General features: G+C 30.6%; 1 long non-coding RNA gene across 3 annotated transcripts in view; it reads left to right on the top strand.

The window, feature by feature from the left end:
* Positions 1–1,242, top strand: part of LOC147477001 (uncharacterized) — a 1,485-nt gene extending 243 nt beyond the window's left edge. Inside the window, exons 2-3 of one of the 3 annotated variants that reach the window (XR_015208080.1) lie at positions 590–936; positions 1,031–1,242. This is a non-coding gene — a long non-coding RNA (uncharacterized LOC147477001). Of the gene's footprint in view, positions 937–1,030 lie in introns of all 3 variants that reach the window. The other 2 variants (XR_015208081.1, XR_015208079.1) reach the window with 2 other exon arrangements.
* Positions 1,243–5,547: the final 4,305 nt, after the last annotated feature.

Here is a 5,547-nt window from a genome sequence, read left to right as displayed (position 1 = left end):
TGCTTGTAGTAGTTTAGTTATTAATTGTAAATATGTATTCAACCATAAAACTTGAACTGCAACAAGTTTTAAGATCTAAAAATTGCAAAATTTTAGTAAGAGGTTCGGATTTGGTGATTTTTAGGGTAAAAAGAGCTATACACCATTTATTGTCATAACTTTCTCGTTATGACTATTTGTGGAACCATTTTCACCGTTGTCTATGTGATTTCAGTGAGCATCTTTTAGAACTACTGAAATGCTTAGAGCTGGTAATTTAGTTCTATCAATTGGCCGTCCTTTGTTGTTGGTCAGACTACATCGAGACTTGGTATGTTGGTTATGAAAATGTTGAGTTTAAGGTAATAGAGAACAGAAGTTGAATTGGTATACTGGTGATTCCTATGGTAAATTAGTTTTAATCTTGTTACGCATATCTTTTGTAGGTTATTGGTTCGACTTTCCTAAAAAACACAACTAAGACTGTTTTAAAACTTTAAAACACCCTAGCACTAAATATAAGATTTATGGTTGCTATGAACCTGAGCACCTGCTTTCTTTGCCCTGCGAGTTGTCACATGTGTGTTTACTAATTATTTCTTTTTTGTAGTAGACACTAGGTTTTGATGGCCATGAATTTATTGCAGATGACTTTTAAATGCTTGGATTCTTGTGTATAATTTATTTCCTAAAATGTATTAAATTTGTAAAGAGTAACTCTAATTCTAGTTATTTCAGTCGTAAATGTAACCTCATCTAGATTTAAGATTGATTAAAGGAATGAGAGCTTCTTGTTTTCGTATAATGTTTTTGATTTTTTTTTAATCTCTTATTCAGTTGGTTTTCACTTAACAGGATGTTTCTTCACGAGTATGCAACAATGGTGATCTCGACAGATTATACGTCACAACCAACTAACTATACTTCAACAATGGTGATCTTGATAGATTTAACAAGGTATCATAAGTGTTTAGTTATACGATTTCTAACCTGTACCTGTCGTACTTTTACTTTTTCTTTATTTTTTAATTACAATTATTTCTTTCATAAGGTGATCAAACTTTGATTATTCATGGCTGAATGTTCTTAGGACGAGAATGCCAACATAAAGGAGAATGTTCTTGGCCGGTGAAGTTATTGAGATTTTCATTTTTTTTTTTCTTTTGTAATTTTTTCATTGCAATATATTACAATGTAGAATACAGAACAATATGGAATAAGTTGGTTTCGAGGTTCTTTATAATATATTGGTATTGATTATAATTTGGATTTTCGATTACTAAAGTATAATACTATAAGGACATGCACTCAAGGTAAGGGTATAGTCAATTGGACTGACCTAGCATGCTTAGCATTAACTTGCATGCATGGATGATTAATTTTTATATACCTAGCATGTTTGTTTTCGAGATCTTGGTTAATTCAATCTTTGGTTTTGCGAGTTTTCTTTTATATATCTTTCGGGATAATTAATGAAGTGTAGGATGGTTATGGTGAGTGGTGGTTATTTGTAGGTGTAAGACCTTTGCTAGGTGATTCGTGGATTGCAGGTGAAAAGATCTAAGAATTGAAATATCAATTATTATTATTATTATTTTAAAATGACTCTGCCACGATCTAAAGCCATCTCAAAAAAAGCAGATCCCAGGAACCAAAATTGTAGGAAAAACTGACCTTTTGCCACACGCAAAGACCGTCGCTATTGGTAGGTTTTACCCACGGTCATGGCTGTGGGTAGACCATTTCTGACACACAAAAAGCCCACGGTCCTGCGACAGTTCAAAACCATGGGAAAAGGTTTTGGACTGTGGAGTAAAACCTGTTTTCTTGTAGTGTTTGTTCTAGTTGTTTTTTTTAATGGGTGTGTTTAGATTCAGACTTCCAGACTTTGCGTTGCAGACTGTGTGATGATGTGTGACTTGCAGATTGGTGTTATGCTGTGCGATATGATGGAGATTGGTGTTGCAGACTTGCATAAACAAACTAGTATTGATAAGGCGTTGGTGGGATATATATCAAGTTTTTAGAGGTAGTTCAAGGTTTACTTGCTTGGCTAAAGTGATGGTTGTCCTTGATCGATGTTTAAGATGAAACTTACATAACCTAGTATATATTTCAAGGGAGTATGATACGGTCGTTCAATTCCACCAAGGTCTTTGCAGTACTTTCATATAATTCTCCATTTCAAGACAACTACTAGTAAAGTGCAAAACTGGTATACGTGGTAATCTTAAAAGATAAGTCGCATAGGTAGGAGAAGATGAGAAAATCTACTCGGGCGTCTTTAGAAATGTAATCTTGTTGCATACATGCATAAATTTTTTTCCAACGCCAAGTTTGACCCATATGCCATTTGGAATGACATATATTTTTGCTATGCCAGTTGGAATGACATAGTATGGCTTATTTTAAGACAACAACACTCTAAATTGTTTGTATATATGACACAAAAATATAAATAATGTAGTACATAATTTTGAATGTCATAATCATTTTATGCTTATTGAAGTAACATGACTTTTTCCAGCCAGATGCCATTTGGAATGCAATATACCTTTATTATGACATTTTGAATGACATAAGTACGATTTGTTTCAACGACACATTAACATTTAGTTTGGTGTCTAATGACTCTAAATTATACTATAATAAACATAATGTATAACAGTGTATTGTAATGTATATTATATGTATGTAATTCTCAATGTCAAATTTGATTCATATGCGATGTGCCATTTGGAATGACATACTTTTACTATATCATCTAGAATAACATAGGTATTGATTTGTATCAACACCACATCGTGTTTGGCCTCAAGTGACTATAAATTGCTTGTATACGACACAAACATTTGCATAATGTCATATGTATGTAATTTTCAATATCATATAGTTATCAAAGTGACATACATAAGACTTTTTATAACGCCAAATTTAATCTATATGTCATTCAGAATGACATACCTTTACTATTTCAAATGAAATAAATTGCACTATAATAAGCATAATGTATAATATTATATGTAACATGACATATACCATATGTATGTAATTCTCAATATCAAGTTTGATTCATATGCGATATGCCATTTGGAATTACATATACTTTTACTATGTCATCTGGAATGATATAAGTATTGATTTGTTTCAACTTTCAACACCACATCATGTTTGGCCTTAAGTAAAATTTTACATAATGTCATATGTATGTAATTCTCAATGTCATATTTTTTTTTCATACAGTTGTCAAAGTGATATACATAAGACTTTTTCTAACACCAAATTTAATCTATATGTCATTCAGAATGACATACATTTACTATTTCAAATAGAATAACATAATAAGCATAATGTATAATATCACACTATAAATTGCAATTACTCTAAATTACACTATAATAAGCATAATGTATAATATTGTATGTAATGTGACATATATCATATATATGTAATTTTCAATGTCAAGTTTGATTCATATGCCATTTGGAATGATATATACTTTTACTATGTCATCTAGAAAAACATAAGAACTAACTTGTTTCAACTTTCAACACCACATCGTATTTGGCCTCAAGTGAATCTAAATTACTTGTATACGACACAAGCATTTGCATAATGTCATATGTATGTAATTCATATAGTTGTCAAAGTGACATACATAAGACTTTTTCTAATGCCAAATTTAATCTATATGTCATTCAGAATGACATACCTTTACTATTTCAAATGTAATAAATTACACTATAATAAGCATAATGTATAATATTGTATGTAACATGACATATACCATATGTATGTAATTCTCAATGTCAAGTTTGATTCATATACGATATGCCATTTGGAATGACATATATATTTATTATGTCATCTAGAATGATATAAGTATTGACTTGTTTCAACACCACATCATGTTTGGCCTTAATTGACTCTAAATTGTTTGTGTATGACAGAAAATTTTACATAATGTCATATGTATGTAATTCTCAATGTCATAGTTTTTGTTCATATAGTTGTCAAAGTGACATACATAAGACATTTTCTAACGCCAAATTTAATATATATGTCATTCAGAATGACATACATTTACTATTTCAAATGGAATAACATAATAAGCATAATGTATAATATTACACTATAAATTGTAATGACTCTAAATTACACTATAATAAGCATAATGTATAATATTGTATGTAACTAAGGGTGGAATTTGAGCCGAGGGCTTGGAGCTCGGCTTGGGCTTGGCTCGTTTAAGCTCGGCTCGAGCTCAAATTAAAACTCGTGTAACAAATGAGCTTAATAAAGCTCGGCACGCTTAGCTTAAATAGCATATTTATAGTGTAAAATAACCGAGCGGCTTGGGCTCGGCTTGGGCTTGGCTCGTTTAGCTAGGCTCGAGCTCGCTCGTTTAACTATATGAGCCGAGCTCAAGCTCAATTTAAAGCTCGTGTAATTAGCGAGCCGAGCTTGAGCATGGTAAAGCTCGGCTTGTTTAGCTCGAATTCCACCCTTAATGTAACGTGACATATATTATATGTATTTAATTCTCAATGTCAAGTTTGATTCATATGCCATTTGGAATGATATATACTTTTACTATGTCATCTGGAACAACATAAGTACTGACTTGTTTCAACTTTCAACACCACATCGTGTTTGGCCTCAAGTGACTCTAAATTGCTTGTATACGACACAAACATTTGCATAATGTCGTATGTATGTAATTATCAATATCATATAGTTGTCAAAATGACATACATAAGACTTTTTCTAACGCCAAATTTAATCTATATGTCATTCAAAATGACATACATTTACTATTTCAAATGGAATAAATTACAATATAATAAACATAATGTATAATATTGTATGTAACATGACATATACCATATGTATGTAATTCTCAATGTCAAGTTTGATTCATATCCGATATGTCATTTGGAATGACATATACTTTTACTATTTCATCGGGAATGATATAAGTATTGACTTGTTTCAACACCACATCATGCATGTTTGGCCTTAAGTGACTCTAAATTGTTTGTGTATGACAGAAAATTTTACATAATATCATATGTATGTAATTCTCAATGTCATATTTTTTTTTTCATATAGTTATCAAAGTGACATACATAAGACTTTTTCTAATGTTAAATTTAATCTATATGTCATTCAGAATAACATACATTTACTATTTCAAATGAAATAACATAATAAGCATATTGTATAATATTACACTATAAATTACAATGACTCTAAATTACACTATAATAAGCATAATGTATAATATTGTATGTAACATGACATATATCATATGTATATAATTCTAAATGTCAAGTTTGATTCATATGTCATTTGGAATGATATATACTTTTACTATGTCATCTAGAACAACATAAGTACTGACTTGTTTCAACACCACATCATGTTTGGCCTCAAGTGACTCTAAATTGCTTGTATACGACACAAACATTTGCATAATGTCGTATATATGTAATTTTCAATGTCATATAGTTGTCAAAGTGACATACATAAGACTTTTTCTAATGCCAAATTTAATCTATATATCAT

The sequence above is a fragment of the Coptis chinensis genome, chromosome 9, assembly GCF_015680905.1.
Source record: "Coptis chinensis isolate HL-2020 chromosome 9, ASM1568090v1, whole genome shotgun sequence".
NCBI lineage: Eukaryota > Viridiplantae > Streptophyta > Magnoliopsida > Ranunculales > Ranunculaceae > Coptis > Coptis chinensis.
Note: the sequence above shows the minus strand (reverse complement) of the source record. Positions and strands in the feature narration are given on the sequence as shown.